The sequence below is a fragment of the Mustela erminea genome, chromosome 14, assembly GCF_009829155.1.
Source record: "Mustela erminea isolate mMusErm1 chromosome 14, mMusErm1.Pri, whole genome shotgun sequence".
Classification (NCBI taxonomy): domain Eukaryota; kingdom Metazoa; phylum Chordata; class Mammalia; order Carnivora; family Mustelidae; genus Mustela; species Mustela erminea.
Window position 1 is genome coordinate 77,346,124 of NC_045627.1, and position 20,516 is coordinate 77,366,639.

Consider the following 20,516-nt stretch of genomic DNA (forward strand, 5'->3'; position numbering starts at 1 on the left):
GCCTAGGGCAGGCCTGGGAAATCCCTTTTACCTCCTCAGATAATGCTAGAAGTTACGAGCTAACTGGGAGCCCCAGAAACACCAAATATACCATACAGACCAAAATAAGACTACAAAGACTCTGAAAAACTGCTAACAGAACCACAGCCTACAAAAGTTTGCCCGGATCTGAGTACTATAACTAAACAGTGTTAATGTCTGCTATAATAAGATATTAATAGAATTCAGAGTCTTCTATCATAATAGAAATGTCTAGCATGCAATTTAAAAAATTACCCTTCTTATCAACAACCAAGCTAAGCACAATGTATATGAGAAAAGATAATCAACTGATATCAACATAGATGAGTGAGATATTGGAATTTTCAAATAAGGATTTCAAAGCATCCATCATAAAAATTTTCAAAAATGAATTACAAATTCTCTTTAAAAATCAAGAGTGGGAAAGTTCAGCAAAAAAATAGAAATTATAAAAAACCCGTTACCAAAACCAATTGTATTTCTGTACACTAGGAGCGAATAATCTGTAACTGAAATTAAATGTAATTCCACTTATAAGAGCATAAGATAGAATAAAATGGGAACAAATTTAATAATTTCAAGACTTATACCCTGACAATTACAAAATATAGTTGAAAGAAATTAAAGAAGCCCTAAATAAATAGAAAGATACCTCATGTTTATGAATTAGAAGACTTACTGTTGTTAAGATGGCAATACTCCCCAGATGGTATGTAGATTTCATGCAATTCCTATCAAAATCATAGCTGCCTTCCTTGCAGATGTTAAAAAACTGGTCTTAAAATACATATGGAGGGGTGCCTGGGTGGCTCAGTGGGTTAAAGCCTCTGCCTTCGGCTCAGGTCATGATTCCTGGGTCCTGGGATCAAGCCCTGCATTGGGCTCTCTGCTCAGCAGGAAGCTTGCTTCCTCCTCTCTCTCTCTGCCTGCATCTCTGCCTACTCTCTCTCTGTCAAATAAATTAAAAAAAATACATATGGAAATTCAAGGGATCTGTGATTGCAAAACCACTCTTGAAAACCACAAAGCTAGAGGACACACAATTTCTGATTTCAAAATTTATTGTAAAGCTATAGCAATAAAGACAATGTGGTTCTGGCACAAAAATAGAAATATAGATTAATGGAATAGAACTGGGAATCCAGAATAAACCTTAACATGGCTAATTGGTTTCTGCTAAGGGCGCCAAGACAATTCATTGGAGGAAAGAATAGACTTTTTAATGGTGCTGGGATACCTTGCTGCACACATGCAAAATTATGAGGTTGAGCACTCTACCTCACACTATATACAAAAATTAACTGAAAATAGATCATACATCTAAATATAAAATTATAACTATGAAATTCTTAGAAGAAAACATAGGGATAGATATTTAAGGCATTGAATTATGTAGAGGTTTCATAGATTACTTACAAATCACAACAACAAAGGAAAAATAAATTGAACTTCATAAAAAGAAAAACTTTTACACTTCAAGAGACATCATTGAAAAAGTAAAAAGACAGCCTTCAGAATGGGAGAAAATATTTGCAAATGTGATATCTTATATCAAGATAGGGAATTGTATTCAAAATATAGAGAATTCATCCAACTCAATATAATGAACAAAATCAATTTAAGTACAGAAAATAAGCAAATAATTTGAACTTATTTTTTTCCCAAAGAAGATAAATAAATGGCTAATAAGTACATAAAAAGTTACTTAACATCATTAGTGGTTAGGAAAATGCAAATCAAAACTACAGTGAGATACCACTTCACATCCACAAGACGGACAGTAACAAGTGTTGGTGAGAATGTGGAACGATTGAACTTCCAAAATCTGCTGTGGGAATGTAAAATTGTGAAACCTTTTTGGAAAATAGTTTGGCTGCACCTCAGAAGTTAAACATAAAATTACCATGTGACCATGCAATTTCACATGTATATACCCAGGAAAAATTTAAAAATAATGCCCATACAAAACTTGTTTACAAGTGTTCTTTGCAGTATTATTTGCCATAGCCAAAAAATAAAACAGCGCAAATGTCTATCAACTGATGACTGAAAAAAACCAAAAGTGGTACCTACATACAATGGAATACTATTTGGTAATAAAAAAAGAATGAAGTATTAACACATGCTATAACATGGATGAACCTTGAAAACATCATGCTAAGTGAAAGAAGTCAGACACAGGAGGTCACATAATGTATGATTCCCTTTATATGAAATGTCCAAATCATGTAATCTACAGAGATAGAAAATGCTGGTTTTCAGAGACTAGGGACACAGGGAAGGGGGAGTGACTAATAATCAGTATGGAGCATTTTTTGAAGGTGATGAAAACATCCTGGAATTAGATAGCAATGATAATTGCAAAACTCTGTGAATAAACGAAAACCCCTCATTTTGACACCTTAAGAGGATGAATATTTTTTATTTTATATATATTTATATATAAGAAAAACTATATTTAATAAAAAAGAAGAAAAAATTATAAAACCTAAAAATTCAGTAACAAATTTTTTAAAATTTTTCCTGAATGGACTCCGTATTAGAGTGGAGATGAGAGAATAGAATTATTGAACTTGAGGACAGAACAATGGAATTCACTCAGCAGAGAAAATGGACTAAAATAATGAACAGAACACTAAGGATCTGTGGGATAAGAACTTGAGAACCAACATTCCTGTCATCCGAGTCTCAGAAGTTGTGGAGAAAGAGTGTGGAGCTGAAATGGTATTTGAAGAAATAATGGCTAAGAACTTATTAAACTTGGCAACGGACACACACCTACAGATCCAGGAAGCTAATTGAACCCCAGCAGGATATACCCAAAATTATTCCCACCAAGAAATAATCATAATTAAATTTAAAAAACAAGGACAAAGAAAATTGCAGTCCGAGAGAGCTAATGTGTTGCATCTACAACACCAGTTTATATGTCAGTGAATTTTGCTTCTGAAACCAGGGAGGCCTGAAAGAAGTGGCACAGTATTTTTTTAAATGATGAAAGAAAAGAGCTTTCAACTATGAGTTCCATATTTGGAGGAACAATCTATCCTTCAGGAATGAAGGGGAAATAAGACATTCTCAGAGGAAAGAAAATGGAAAGGATCTGTGTCCTACAGACCTACCAGTTATGTAATGGAAATTCTTCAAACTGAAAGGAAGTGATAAAGGCCTGAGATTTGGGGCATCAGGAAGAAGGATCAATAAGAAGAATAGAAATATAGGTATAAACCATAGACTATCCTTTTACTCATGAGATTTATAAATCTTTGATTATTGAAAATAGAATCATAGTACAGTCTGATACTCAATATAATGATGGTTTTTTTTTTAAGGTTATTTATTTATTTATTTATTTGAGAGAGCAAGAGAACACAAGCGGGAGAAGTGGCAGAGGGAGAAGAAGAAGCAGGCTCCCTGCCAAACAGGTAGCCCCATGTGGGGCTCAATCTCAGGACCCTAAGATCATGGACCTGGGCCAGAGGCAGTTGTTTAACTGACTAAGCCAACAAGATGCCCCTGAATACAATGATATTTCTTTCTTTCTCTCTCTCTCTCTATATATATATATAATATAGAATATTTAAGAATATTCTACTCAACAACAAGGGACATTCACTAAGATAAAAATTCTCCTAGGTCATAAAGATAACAAATTTAAGAGGAAACATACAGAATGTGTATTCTGACCATAAAGAAATGAAATTAGAAATCAAAAACAGAAAACAAGAAAAAAAAATCTTTAAACATTTGAAATTACACAGCAAAGTTCTAAATAACCCATTAGTCTCAAAGAAAATGTTTAAAAATTTTAGAACTGAAGGAAATTGGATGAAAACAGAAACGCAGCATATCAAAATATTTGGGATGTAGCCAATGCAGTTCTGAGAGGGAAATTTATAGTACTAAAATGCTTATATTAGAAAGAAGGATCTCAAATCAATAATCTTAAGTTCCTTACATAAAGAAACTAGAAAAAAAGAGTAAAAAATAACACAAATCAGGCAAAAAGAAGCAAATAATAAAGATAAAACAGAAGTCCAGGAAGCTTGACATAGGAAAATGAAAATCAGTGAAACTTAAAGCTGATTCTTTAAAAAACATCAGTAGTATTTATAAATCTCTAGAATCTAACTTGAAAGAGAGAATCTAGGAAAAAAAGAGACACAAATGGTATCAGAAATGAAATGGAAGTTATTACTACAGATTTTTAGCTGTTTAGGGAATACAATGGATAGCTTTATGCCCATAAATTTAATAATTACAATGAAATGGACCAATTTTTCAAAAATTACAAATTACTGAAACTGAACTGAGATGAAACAGATACTCCAAATTGTCCTAAACCAGGAAATAAATCAAATTTATAATTTTATTTTATTTTTCAATTTTTAAAATATTTTATTCATTTATTTTAAAGAGAGAGACAGCAGGAGTGTGAGGGGCAGTGGGAGAGGGAGAGAGAGAATATCAAGCAGACTCCATGCTGAGCAGGGAGCCTAATGAGGGGCTTGATCCCAGGAACCTGGAACCATGACTTGAGCTGAAACCAGAGTCAGACTCTTAATCAACTGCACAACCCAGGCAACCCAAATTTATAATTTTGAATCATTCCTTAAAATTAATTCCTGGGCGCCTGGGTGGCTCAGTGGGTTAAAGCCTCTGCCTTCGGCTCAAGTCATGATCCCGGGGTCCTGGAATGAGCCTCGCATTGGGCTCTCTGCTCAGCAGGGAGCTTGCTTCCTCCCTTCTCTCTCTCTCTGCCTGCCTCTCTGCCTACTTGTGATTTCTGTCTTTCAAATGAATAAAATGTTTTAAAAAAATTAATATTATAGTCTCCTTTTGAAATGTGATTTCAACTTGATCATAACATCATTTGATGAACTGTGTATTGTCTTCTGGGCTAGAATTTAGGAGGATGGAATTTACTTAGTTTGGAAACTTGTCAATTGAATAGAGAGCCCAGAAATAAACTCATGTTACATAGGGTCAACTAAGCTTTGACAAGGAAACCAAAGACACAATGTGAAAAGAATGGTCTCTCTAATAAATGATGTTGGAAAAATTGGTATCCACATGAAAGAGAATGAAACTAGACTCCTGTCTTAACAACACTCACAAAAATTAGCTCAAAATGGATTTGAGACTTGAATATAAGACCTGTACATACAAAACTCCTACAAGCAAACATAAGGAAAAATCTCCTTGATGTTGATCTTAGCAATGAATTTCTGGATACGACACTTAAAGGATAAGCAACAAAACGAAAAACAAGTGAGAGTACATCAAAGTGAAATGTTTCTGCACGGCAAAGGAAACAATCAACAAGATGAAAAGGCAACCTACACACTAGGAAGAAATATTTGTAAATCATCTATCTGATTTGGGATAAGTATCTAAAATATATAAGAAAGTCTTATAACTCAATACCAAAAAAAAAAAAAATCTGATTAAAATATGGGCAAAAGTCCTGAATAAATATATTTCAAAATAAGTCATCCAAATTATAAACAGGTACATGAAAAGGTATCACCATCACTAATTATTGGGAAAACACCAATCCAAACCACAGTAAGATACCACCTCACACCTGTTAGGATAGGTAACAGAATGACAAGTGATAATAGGTGCGCAGGGTGGTGGGAGAAATGGAAACTCTTGTAGTCTGTTGGTGAGAATGTAGAGTGGTGCAGCCACTTTGAAAAACAGTATGGAACTTCCTCAAAAAATTATAAATAGAACTGACATATGATCAGCAATCCCTTTTCCTGGTATATATCTGAAGGAAATGCAATATGTATCTCAAAGAGATATCTGCACTCTCATGTTCATTATAGCATTATACATAATAGCCAATATATGGAGCAGCGCAACATCCACCAATGGATGTATGGATTAAGAAAATGTGGTGAATACTTAAAATTAAATATTATTTATCTTTTAAAAAAAGGAAATCCTGCCATTTGCAACAAAATGAATGTAACTAAAGGACATTATGCTAAGTGAAATAAGCCAATTACAGAATGACAAGTATTTCATGATTCCACTTAGATGTAGTATCTAAAATAGTCAAACTCCTAGAAGCAGAGAATAGAATGACAGTTGTCAGGAGCTTGGAGGAGGAAAAACAGGGAATTGTTTTTCAAAGAGTATAAAATTTCTCTTATGCAAGATAAATAATTTCTAGAGATGTTCTGTACAACATAGTATCTACATTTTTAAACATGATATTATACACTTTAAAATATGTTAAGAGGGTTGGTCTGGATAGATCTCAAGTGTTCTTACCAAAACACACACACACACACACACAGAAGAATAGAAGTAAATTATGAGAGATGGATATATTTAACATATTAAATATATTTATATGGATATAAAATATATTTATATGGATATAAAATTAGTTGTGGTGATGGTATTATGGACATATGCCTATGTCCAGACTCACCAAGATGTATACATTAAATGTGTGTACTTTCTTTGTATATCAGTTATAACCCAATACAACTAAAAACCTTTAAAAAATGGGGAAAAGTACATTATGTAATATAATACCAAAAGGTTTTCAAAATCAGGACAAAGGATACAAAGCCAATGTATTAAAGTATGGGTATTTCTATATACTGCCTTTGAACAGTGAAACATTGAAATAAATAAGAGTGACATTTACAGTATCTGAAAAACATGAAATGTTTAAGTAAAACAACAAAATAATGTGCTGAAGACTTATGAAACACTGATGAAAGAAATCAAAGAAGACCTAATTAAATGGAGAAATATACTTCTTTCATGGCTTAGAAGAATCAATATTGTTAAGATTGTAGTAGTGCTCAAATCGATCTACAGATTTAACAGAATCCTGATAAAAATTCCAGTATATTTTTAATATAAATCAATGAGCTGATTTTAAAATTTATGTGAAATGGAAAGGAATTACAATCACCTAAACAAATTTGAGAAAAAAAAACAAGTTAAAGAATTCATAAAACTTAGTTTCAAAGCCTATTCTGAAGTGATTTTCCTTTTTAAAAATTTTTTAAATTTAAATTCAATTTAGTTACATATAGTGTATTATTAGCTTCAGGGGTAGAAGTTAGTGATTCATCAGTTGCATATAACACCCAATGCTTATTACATCAAGTGCCCTTCTTACTGCCCTTCACCCAATAACCCCATCCTCCCTCCCACTTCCCTTCAGCAACCCTCAGTTTGTTTCCTGTAGATAAGAGTCTCTGATGGTTTGCCACCCTCTCTGTTTTTCTCTTACTTTATTTTTCCTTCCCTTCCCTTATGTTCATCTGTTTTGTTTCTTAAATTCCACATATAAATGAAGGAAGTCACTGTTCTTAACAGGGAACCATTTTGCAACCTCGAGAACATTTGACAATGGTCTGGGGACATTTTGGCTCTCAGAACTGGGAGGCTGCTAGTGGCATTGAGTGGATAGAGGCTAGAGATGCTGATAAACATTTACAATGCACGGTTTGCTCCCAAAGAATTGCCCTGCTGGAAATATCAATTATGGTAAGGGTGAGAAACCCTCCTCTAAAACTCTTTGGTGAACACTGGCTGTTAGATGCAAGTTAAAATTATTGAACACTACATCTGAAACTAATGGTGGCTAATTGAATTTAAATAAAAAAATATTTTTAAAAAGGAAAAGAAAACTGTAGTAATCAAGACAGGGCAGCATTGGTAAGAAGGTAGATGTGTAGATCAATGGAATGAAATCAAAATATGTAGTTAATCAATGTCAGCCAAGATTAAAATATATTTCAATAGAGCATGTATAGACCCTTTCTTTATCAAATGGTGTTGGAACTACTGGATATCAATATGCAAAAAAATAAATAAACCTCATATTAATGCGTAAAAAATTAACTCAAAGTTGATTATAAACTCAAATTTAAAACCTAAAATCATAAAATATCTAAAAGAAAACATGGAAAAATCTTTGTGAGCTATGTTAGGCAAAGATTTTTTTAGATATATCAAAATTAAGACCTATGGAAGGAAACACTGGTAGGTTGGACTTACTGAATGAATATGAAAAACAAACCATAGACTGGGAGAAAATTGTTGCAAAGCACTATCTGACCAAGAACTTAGATCTAAAATGTATGACAAATTCTCAAAAGACAAGAAAACAAAAAATACAATTTTTAAAATATGCAAAAGATTTGAACATACATTTCAACAAAGAAGATGCACGAATGCTTTATAAGCACTTGAAAAGATTTTCACTATCATTTGTCTTAGCGTAAATTAAAACAGCAACATGCTACTACTACTGCTGCTGCTATTACTACTACTACTACTACTACTACTACTACTGCTGCTGCTGCTACTATTACTGTATTACTAGTACTACCACACACACACTAAAAAACAAAAAGAAAACTCTTACAGTAGCAGAAAGGATGCCCAGCACCTGAACTCCCAAACACTGCCTTGGAAATGCAAAGTCATATGGTCACTTTGGGAAAACAGGCAAATTTTTATGTAGTTAAACAAATACACACCATCTGTTGTAACAGTCCCATTCATTCATATTTACCCAAAAGAATTAAGAACTTATGTGTACACAGAATTCATATATGAACATTTATAGTAGCTTTATTAATAAACATGAAAACTTGGAAGTAATTCCAAAGTCTATCACCTGTTAAATGAACAAATAATAGAATTATTAAATAAAATATTATTAAATAATGGATGTATTAAATAATTAAATAATAATAAATTAAATTCATTTAATTATAATATAATTATATATAAAATATATAATATAATATATCATTTATATTAATATTATATATTATATAAATAATATTAAATAATAAAAATAAAATAATAAATAATAATACAATTATTAAATAATGGAATGCTACTTGGCACCGAGGGAAAAACAAAACAAAACAAAAAACCTTGGAGAACAGCCTGGTTGAATCTAAAATACATTATGCTGAGTGAAAAAAGTGAAACAATAAACTCAAAAGGTCCTGTTTGATTCCATTTGTATGGGATTTGGAAAACACAAAATTCTAGGGGAAAAATGGATCAGTGATTAGCAAGGGCTCATTGTAGGAGGGATTAGCTTAAAAAGGGCCATGAAAGAATATCTTGATATGATATATTGTTTTATTTCTTGATTATAGTGGTGGTTACACAATTTTATATATATAACAAAATTCATAAAACTGTAATTTAAAAGGTGAATTTTACCGTGTGTAAGTTATACTTCAGATTTTAAAAAATAAAAGATTTTAAAAAAGATTTTCAAGATTTTAAAAAATAAAGCCAGATACAATGTCTTCTGTTTAATAAAAATAAATAATATGCTTGGCTCCTCTTTCCAACTACATATGTATGTGCATACGGATTTTCTTCATGTATTTCAACTCAAACATATGTCATAACACAGTGAAAGCAGAAGCATATATGAGAATTTGATCATCCTTTATTAAGCTAGATATTAAAGAGATTTGTGAACATAAAACAATGCCAATTGTGAACATAAAACAATTGTGAAAACAATTGTGAACATAAAACAATAAAAAATTCTCACAAAATTTTAGTTGTTAAATTTTTTAAAAAAATTGTTGCTGTTATAAATCAAAATGATTTTTCAAATGTTCAATTTTTATTTCTAATGTAGTGAATTTTGAGAGCAATCATTTACAAAAACAAAAGCTCTTTGGGATCCACTACAGCTTTTAAGAGGAAAAAGAGTCTTGACACAAAAAAGTTTGAAAAGACCAGTGACTTGCAAGGAAGCTGGTAGCTGAATTATCATGATGAACGGAGCTGCTCTGGCCGTCTGAATCAGTAACATTAGGAGTGTTTTGTGATACAGAAATAAATTCCTTTGTTCTTTATAATCAGTATACTGTTGGATTCCTTCCTGACAAAAACCAACGACACCTTAACTAAATATAATCACTGTGAGCCAACCAGTACACGAAACACTACTGTATTCTCACATTTAATCTCCACGATATGTATATAGGCATTTAATTTAATTTTTTTAAGATTTTATTTATTTATTCAAGGGAGAGAACTAGAGGAGGAGCCGAAGGACGAGCAGACTCCACACTGAGCTTGGAGCCTGTGATGAGGCTCAGTCCCATGTCTCGAGATCTTGACCTGAGACAAAAACTAAGAGTCAGACACTTAACTGACACTTAACTAACTGAGCCACCCAGGCACCCCGAATGCAGGCATTTTAAATTCATTTCTACACATGAAGAAAATGAGTCTCCTAGAGGAAGTAACTTGCTCAAGGTCATACAGTTAATAAGTTTCTTATTCAGGCCTTATTCCAAAACCTAAATACTTTGATCATGTATTAACAGACTTGGAGGCAGACAGACCTGGATTCATATTCTTGTTCAGTCATTTACTACTGTCAAGATTTGATAGCTATTAAATGGAAATTTGGGTAGCATCTATTTCACAGTGCTGTGAGAATTTTTTAAAAATGAGTAAATGTAAGATTTAGTCCAAGATATATGCTAAATAAATGTTAACTATTACTACATCTTAATGCCTCTTTTCATCTGGTACCCTACTAGGGATTTCATGGTGCTTTGAAAACTATGTGTAAGGTGCTGAGAACAACGTACTTGGCATGTTATTAACCAAAAATAAGTTCTGGCTATAAATATAATTCCTGCATTTGCCGTGCTTGATTATTTGAGGAAACCTCCTTTATTCTAGTTGGCTTATTCCTAAAATCATTTCAAGTATCTTGTATTTCATCTAAAATTTCTAGTGAAGCACTCACAGCCCTGAACTAGTCATTTTCAAGACAAAATCAGGTATTACCACTTCTGACATTATTTCTCAGTTGAATTTAGAGAAACAGTCAGGGACATTATCTGAGATACCAAGACTTTGTCTCATCACTCAAGCCTAATGGGCAGGCTGAGTAGTTTATTCTTTTTAGAGACTCTGAAATACACATAATAAGACTTTCATTGCTTACTGTGTTTTTCTGTGTTCAACAATAGGAGAGTATGTATCTCGCTTATCTAGTCCATACTCACTTAAGTGAAATTTTATAACATAAATGAAAAAAACTATTAGGGTCTGTCTTTATTTAAACCCATGACTTGCTCATGAGATAAACAAAGGCATTCTTTTGATTTATTATTTATTTATTTATTTAAAGATTTCATTTATTTGACAGAGAGACAGCAAGAGAGGGAATCCAAACAGAGGGAGTGGGAAGAGAGGAAGCAAGCTTCCTGCTGAGCAGGGAGCCAGAAGGACTCGATGCAGGATTCGATCGCAGGACCCTGGTATCATGACCTGAACAGAAGGCAGACGCTTAACGACTGAGCCTCCCATGCGCCCCTGCATTCTTTCAATTTAAATATACTGTCCCTCTTGATGAAAGTCAGTAAAAACATGAAACTAAAAATTTTCCTTTCTCCCTTGTTCTTCATCCTACACAGTTCCCACTTCATTCCTAATGGTTTCTAATTTTATTAGTTTCATATATATCGTTTCAGAGATTTCCCTTTTAAATGCACATACAAGCACCACAGAATTTGCTACGAATTTTGGCATTTAACCAAACTGGGTTTTCGCCGTGAACATTAAGATGAAAAGATCTGCGTCATATCGTGTGGACCCATAGTTTGCCTGCTGGGAGACTTGACAACAGCAGACATTAGAAACATACTCTGAATGTTAATCTAGTGGTTTTATTTCTTCTATTTGTCTCTGGCAGTGATTTAGGGTAGAGTTTGCGTGGAGTTGTTATTGAACTCTTCTAGAAGCCCTACTTATTTCCCGCCACCCCATCTCAATTGTGTTTGAAATAGAAAGCTGAAGAGCGAAGATGGTGAAGATGAACATGGCCATGTTTTAGTCCTTGGCGTCTCAAGGCAAAACTGGTACTTGAAACCAAATCTCTGCCTTCAGATCCCACAGTCTCTGTCTATACTGTGCTCCAGACCGTTCTCTCCTTGTTTTTGCAGATTTTTAAAATTTACATCATATATGCACTTAAGCTGAGGGCATATCAGAAGTTATGGGAGATTTGTATAAAAAAAGCTTATGCTTATTGAAAGGGTCTTAAATTTATACTGATTTTAAGAAGTAGGTGTAATTCTTTTCTAATGTTCCTTTTTTTTTTTCCTAATCTTCCTTTAAAATGATGCTTTGGTATTTTGTAATAATGGTCGCTGCTGTGTGAAAATTAATGTCCATCAGGTCTGTGTTGGACCCTTGATTAGTTGAATAATGTATTAGTGCTAATTTTAGTAACCAAAGGAACTTCTTTCTCTCTTATGGACCAGTTTAATGTATCTGTTCTCTCCAAGAAGCTGCTTTTTCCCGAGTGAGTCCTTTGCCTTTCATCTTTGCCTTTCATCGGGAATGGCTCCGTCATTCCCAAGGTATTCCAGTGCACAGGACGGTAAATAGACTAGAGGAGGTACACGTCCTTCTTAAAAACCATGGCCTGGAAGTGATACACACACACACACACACACACACACACACACACATCTGATGCATTCCATTAGGATGAAATTGTAATAAACTACCTTAAAAGAGTAATTTCGTCCACTGACAGATAGCAAGTCATGTCTGGCACAGACTGTTTCAGGGTAGTTTATCACTTTAGGTGTCTCATTGCGTGGCCTGTAATTGTGTACATTAGCAGCATTTTGTGAAATACTGTTTTAATTCAGTGCAGTGGCAAAGTAACAACCAACACACTTGGTGTCGAATATTTATGTGTAGGTGCTCATAGTCAGTGTAGAGTATTTCTAGAATGAGGATCAGGTCTGTGTTTGTCTCTAGTCTCTACTTTTCTTTAGGTACGTGACCTTGGGAATATCATTTAATCCCTTAAAGCTTGTGTCTGTTTCTTCATCTGTAAATTCAGGAGGTCTTATGCTCTCCAAAGGTCCTTTCGATGTTAAAATTCTATGAAATTAGAGTTATGTAAATTTTTTAAGTTGAAAGTGTCTTTTTTTCCACTTGTTTATTTGTTGCTTGAATTTAAATGAAATATAATTTCATCATCATTTTAAGGCAATAATCCTCACTGAAAGAATTAAAAATTGTTATTTATATTTATTCATGCCTAGTTAAATTTAACAGCAACATGAAATAAATGATTACCTGTTTGGATATAATTTCATAATAAGGCCTCTGAAGGTCGTTTGAAATACTACACTAATTAATGTTTTATTTCCAGCCTTCCTTAATTATTCTAGCCAGATGGTCCTTTATTTATGTTATTGCTAGAGGTTTCCAGCTGAGGTTGTTTGATTGTTGAAGAAAAATATGTGATGGCACCATAAGATAACTGTAATTGAATTGTTAGGTATGTTAGAGCATTTGAGCCTTCTGTCCCTGTTCTATCCACATCTGGGAAATAAGTTTGTTAACAAAGCACTTTGACACCTCATCTGATGCTTGAGTGAAATTCTGAACCGCGCGGAAGGAATTCAAATGGGAAAATGACACTGCATTTTATTGTAAAAGGAGACACATTGCACATATCTCTCTGTACAAAGTTCATTTTGTGAATGATTCAAAAAACTTTAAAATAAGTGTACTTTTAAGGACATGATCTGTTTTCCAATGTCCTAATAACTTCAGGAATAAGCTGTTCCATTAAGGTCAAATTTAAAATTTGTGCAGATTAGCCACTATTTAGGAAGCAGCTAAATGGAATTTTTATGGCATAGAACTTCAAAAGTCTAAATGAATTATCAGCTGAATAGATAGTCCAATAAAAGAAACAGACTTAAAGTGGAAGATAAAAGTGATAAAGTGACAGTAAATTAGAGAATAGAACTAAAAGCTCCATTGTTATGAAGAATAACAATAGACCTGAATTATCTATGTTTCTTTAGGAAGTATCCCTTCTTCTTTCACTTGTGAGTTTAGAATTACTAAATAAATTGATAGCATTTGAGCTGGAAGCTTCTATCAGCCACGTTAGGTAGGAAGTCTTATTAACATGGCCGTTGGCAACTTAACACTGGACAATTTTCTTCCAAGTGAACGTGATTTCATTATTATAGTACTTAAGCTGTGCACATGCAGAATAAATCAGTTCAATGACCTTCTTCCCAATATGTTCAAAGACTTTGAAACCTTAGCATATGCAGAACTGATGCAATTGGACATTATTGTCCAAACATTTTGGTGATGCGGTCTGTAGGCTCTTTGTTTGTTTCTTGGAGGCTTTGTCTTGTCTTTGCTTACCATGATGCATATGTAAATGAAATTTTATTGATAAGAAAGTTATTTTCTTGAAATCATGGTACTGCTTGAATCTAATATATTTAATAGATATTTATTATTAATAATTAAAGAGGTAACAAGTCTGAGAGATAATTTGATACTTAATGAGCAAAACAAAAATAAGAGATTCCCAAAAGAAGGTACATATACACACACACACACACACATGTACATCCATTTGAATAGAAAAATTGATCATATGGATTTAAAAAGATTTTTAAGGAAACCAAAGAAGAAGGTAAAAATGTGAGAGGATTCTATTGTTGTTTTATCTTCTTTTTATATTTTTCCATCATTTTGCTTGCTTTTGGCAATAAATATTCAATAGCATACTTAAGTCAGCCATCTGAAAAGCACTGAATGATGCCTTGTAAGAGAAAGAGCTTAATAGAGTGTTGTTGGGGTGTTTTTCTTTATTAACTTGTCCCCATTTCTGCCATTATTTAGTTGACTATTTCAATCTGAATAATTTCTCTCTGCAGTAGGCTTTTTGGGCCAATTGCTAAAGCAAATCTCCTAATTTTTATAACCCTGAACATATTTTAATTTGACCTTGTGGAGCATATACTAAGAACATCCACCTGTGTATCATTAAGTGTACTTAGTTCTGGGCAGAATGAGAGTCAGTTTGAGTGTTTTCTTGGCTTGCCATGGAAAAACACATAACCACAAGCCCTTACTTCAGCTCTTGGCGACCACCTGCTTTATAAACTAGGGAAAGATCAATGCTCCTAAAGTTGGCATGAAATAAAATAAAAGTTATGTTTGAAAAGATGACTAAGGTTTTTGTGAAAGTCATAAAGATTATGAGAAACTAGATTGGAGACCTTTACATAAGTATCTTGCTAAGAATTATTAAATGTGCTTCAATGCAGATTCATAAAATGATTAAGTAGTACTTTTGACCAATTTGATTATGTGCTTTGAGGTTGACTTTTCTAGTTCTCTTCCTTTACCAATGGTTGGTTCATGCTGAATTATCTCCCTGCTATATGGCAGCAGTATATAAATACCGCATGTGGATCTTAACATTGGCCAACCAAATGATCCAGGAATATACACTGGAATAAACTCTTCAGTTATCTCCCATTGTAATTATGAAGACTACTGTAGTTTTCTTGATTAAAAGCTTTATAAAAGTGTCTAGGTGGCTCAGTGGGTTAAAGCCTCTGCCTTCGGCTCAGGTCGTGATCCCAGGGTCCTGGGATGGAGCCCTGCATCGGGCTCTCTGCTTGGCAGGAAGCCTGCTTCCTCCTCTCTCTCTCTGCCTGCCTCTCTGCCTACTTGTGATCTCTGTCTGTCAAATAAATAAATAAAATCTTTAAAAAAAAATCTTTATAAAATAAGTTATAGGAATTTATGTTTTCTATGCACTTGGGGCCATCTTGTGAACAAATGTAGTTATAGATTTTAATAAATTTATGCCAGATAGTAGAATCCTAAATAATTGTTAGTAAAGAATTATTCTTTGTAGTTTTAGCCTTTCATATAATTTTGTGTATTTTCATAGCTTTAAAGAAAGCATTTCTCTATCCAAAAGTACCTACCAGATCACTGTTTTTTTGTATGTTTTGACTAATACAGTCTAAGGAGAGTTGGAACTTTTTCTGTTTTGTATTTTTCTCATACATTTGAGATGGTAAAATCGTTCATCATTTTCAATCACTAGAAAAGAATTCACTGTGATATGAGTCAAAAGCCTGATTCATAGAAGACCCCTGCACTGACCAATGATAATTGGTACTGATAAACATTTTCTCTATAGCACCGCAATAACATATGCTTCCCCAATGATTTATGAAATATACCTGACCAGTGGAAGTGAGCATGGACAGAGGGCTTGCAGAATAGGGAAGACATTTAGGAGAACCAAAATAATGGAAACATGTAGGTAGCCATTCCTGTTAATTGATGATAAAATGTCATTGATTTTTCAAGGGCAAAACCTTAATGAAACAGTATATTCAGGGTTTCAGATAATCTCAACGCAACTCAATAGAATTAGAGCATACTATTCTGCATACATCTTATTTTTAAGAGATGTAGGGTACCTAAAGATTAAAAATTTGCTTGTAATGGTAACATTGTCATGTAATAACTAACAATACCATTATATGGTATTAAGCGTGAAAACGACTAGATAAGAAATGTTTGCTAGTTGTCTAAATTTTATTTTGATAAAGATGGACCTTTTTCTGAATTTGTCTTATTTTCTAAATCATTATTGGTCATTTATTATAGGTGAATTATTAGAAGTCTATAGTGCGTGTTGATTTCCTTTCAGTTTAGTAAAATGGGAAGTCTATTATTACCAATTTAAATATTGTAGTTGTATAGTTTCTAGTTAAAAATTAGGCAGAAGCTTTTGTATTAGTCACTTTTTAAGTAATAGTTTATATTTGTCACTGCATAAAATAATTATAACACTGAAACTGTAAACACTAAATCAACAGGCAATCTAATGAATGCCAGCAATTGAAAAAACACATTTGGCCCATAAATAAAACCCTTCAGATTTATGACATTATGTTTAAAAGCTTTCACATGATTTTCTTTTTGAGCTCTGAAATGTGCCTTTTTGAAAATTTACTGGCTTGTGTACAAATATGCTTCTGTACATGTGGCTACACATGTGTAAGTAGCCATCTGAAATTATCACGTTCATTTATTTTGTCCATTGTCCCTCCTCCTGTCTTTCAGTATGAAATCCATGCTTATCAGCATTAAGTAAAAGCCACTAAGTGATGTGATCATAGTTTTCTCCCCCAGGCTTATCTTTCTGCTACAAAGCCACACTGGCTTTGCCCTGAATCTACCTATATTTTCTTTTCCAAATCTGCTAGCAATCTTTGCCCCACTGTTTGAGATGTTTGCGAACTCCATAGTTATTCAAAACTGCCACCTTTCTCAATATCCTTCCAATGGACTTTCAGGTCTCAGGTTACCATTGTCCCCTGGAGGGTCTTCCCAGGCAATCAGCCCTCACTCTGAGCTAAGCATTTCATCTTTGTTCCTTTATAGCAGCCTGCATTTACCCCCTTTGTGGGCCTTGTCATACTGTCACAGAGTTGCCTGCTTACTCATCTCTCTCTCCCAATATTCTATGCTCCTTGTTTGCGAAGATTATGTCTTCTTTAATCTCTGTATTTTCAAAACAATGCAGCATGATGCCCTAGCACATAGCAGGCACTCAATAAACATTTGTTTATCAAACAAAATAATTCATGAGGTCCACCTATTAATGTAATCTTAAGTGTGCATGTGATTACATCTTCTATATGCAACGTTTCTGGGTTTAGATAATGTATCTTGAAGACTAATATTAAATACAATCATCTCTGGTTTCTCTTGTGGAACAATGAAATAGCCCTTTCTAGTTGTCTCTGAAAATGTGTTTATCCTCAGAATTGAATACACTATAAGCAGGCTAATAACGTTCTTTCAATTATTGACGTTTTGTCAAAATAGGGAATATCTTCCAGTTTTTGCACGTGGGAGAGACTGGCATTGCTGTTGTAGACAGAAAGGGGATTTGTAGATTTCTAACAAGTCTCCTCTCCCTGCTGTCATTCTCCTTTTCTCCTTGACTAGTTTTTATATTACCTAGAAAACTATTTCTTTCACTATTTTTACTTGCATTTTCTTTTTTTTCTTTTTTTGTTTTTTAAAGATTTTATTTATTTATTTGACAGAGAGAGTTCACAGTAGACAGAGAGGCAGGCAGAGAGAGAGAGGGAAGCAGGCTCCCTGCTGAGCAGAGATCCCGATGCGGGACTCGATCCCAGGATCCTGAGATCATGACCTGAGCCGAAGGCAGCGGCTTAACCCACTGAGCCACCCAGGCGCCCTTTACTTGCATTTTCTACCTAGAAAACTACTAGTTTTATATTACCTAGAAAACTATTTATTTCACTATTTTTACTTGCATTTTCCATTTTCCATTAGACCATTCACTAAGGGGGAAAATAAGCCTGACCACATGTACTGGTACTGCTAAATATTCCTTATTTGCACATGGGTTTTCTCCTTATGATGTTATTAGCATCAGTCAGGGACTTGTGACCAGAGGAACAAGGAATAGCACCTCCACTATTTGTTACTAGCCAGGCTTCCTGCTGTACTCGGTGATCTCCAGCAGTGCTGTTGGTTCCCCTCACTCTCTCGTCCTTCCAAGAATTTAATCCAGTGATCTTCTAGTCCATGCCATTATAAGAAATATTTTGCAGTGTCCCCTTTATTAACATGGAATGAGACTTATTACCAATGTAACTTACATAAATACATGATTTTAAAAAGCTGTAAGGTGTCCTAATGTAAGAGAGGCAAAGGAAAGTGATTTATGAAAACTAATGTATATTCTAATATCCAGATGTTTGTGTACATCTGTGCTTCAAGATATAATGAAGTAGTCAGTAGTCATCTATTCAGAGAACTACCACAAATATGACAGCTGCAGATGCTAACAAACTGAGATTTGTCATATTGGTGACCCATCTCTAAGAGCTGCTGGGCAGTATAGTCACGTGATTCTTCTGACTGCGGAGCGACTCCCGGTGATATGGTGATGTTAGGAACAAAGCAAAGGATAGTGATCTCTTGAAATGCATGGTGGGTGCATCCTTAAAACAGTCATTGTTATAACAACTGTGCGAAACATACTTAGTATTTATATGACTATGTAGTTAGGTGTTGGGCTTAAATAGTTACAAAAAGATGAATGCCTGATAAGGCTTTTGAATGTCATGCAGGAATCAGGACATTTTATGGTGGGGGAAGTGTCTTGTGAGTCTCCTACTAAATGCCAGCCCAGCCATTTCTCTCATTCAGTGTAACAGTTCTCGCAAGGACACACACCGGGCAGTTTTCCGTAGTGCCCCTCCACGATGGCACTTCCACCGAGTGTGAACTTCAGCTTCAAACACTCTCTTCTCTTTCATCCTGGGTTTATACCCCAGCAGCTCGCTGATGATACATGCCTCCTGAATTCTCGGGGTTAACATGTAACAATTTCTCCTGGCTACACATAATATGAAATTTTACCAAACTTGTAGGATAACATAACTTTTTCTTATAACATCTCTTACTTAAATAAATTCTGTGTACATACATCTTGACACCTAAATTTCATACTTCTTGCTTAACTAGTGTTACTCATTATTTCCCATGCTTCTTTATTTTCTTGGCAGATGTGCATACTTCTGTATACATGTACACACATGCACACACATATTCTTTTATTACCCCATTAGAGCAAGATCATATGTTATGGGAAATACGGGGACTGGTAATATGGCTTTGAAGTCCTCAGGAGAAGGTGAATCACTGATGGGCAGGAGATGAAGATGGAGCAGCCGGGGAAGCAAATTAGGACGTTCCCGTATCACATGCCGAGGAGGAGGATACTGTAAGAACGCTTCGAAAAGACAAAATAAGGCCTGAGAAGGGCTCAGAGAAAGAAACGAGCAAGTTGACAAAGCAATCTTGGCTAAGGCAGTTTTGTTGGAGAGATGGAGATGGAAGCCAGATTAGAGAAGTAAGATGTGAGGAAGTAACGGGAATAAGTAGAGACAAGTATTTTTCAAACTTTTTTTTTTCTCTGCAAAGGAGAGGATATGGCTGTAGTTGGGGAGATGTGGTCATGGCTTGGGGATATGGATTATGTTTTTCGTAGGTACAAGTGTAAAGGCACACATAAGTTTGTGTGCATGTATGTACATTAATGAAGGTATCTTAAAGAGATGTAAGTGCTAATAGAAATAGGCAATACAGAGTAAAGTTTAGGGAAAAGAGAATGACCAATAGATTTAGATTCATGGGAAAGTAGGAGAGGAACAATATTGTTATCAGTTTATATTATTGCTTTTCTACTAGCCCTTAACAGACAGAAGTTATGCATTTCTTTGTACCCCTAGCACATAAATTACTACCTAGTAGGATCATCTATATTTTTTCTGAAGGAGAAAAGGAACTGTATCCTGCTAAGAGAGTTAATTTACCTCAGAATTTGAATACCAAGATCTCCTACCAATATTTTAATTATAGCCCACCTTCAAAAATTGTCAAACTTATGTTCCTTATATATTTTACCTATAGAAAACTTTTAAATGATCTATCTCATACATTAAGTGTTTTTAATAATTTTGAATTAGCATTAAGTATATAATTTTAGTGCTCTTCTAACATGCACTAAATTTTAAAAAGTAATAAATGTGAAAAATGAG

At 34.1% G+C, this 20,516-nt stretch overlaps 1 protein-coding gene across 1 annotated transcript in view; it reads left to right on the forward strand.

Annotated features, from left to right (window-relative positions):
- Positions 1-20,516, forward strand: part of ATRNL1 (attractin like 1) — a 796,208-nt gene that overhangs the window by 464,794 nt on the left and 310,898 nt on the right. The window lies entirely within an intron of this gene.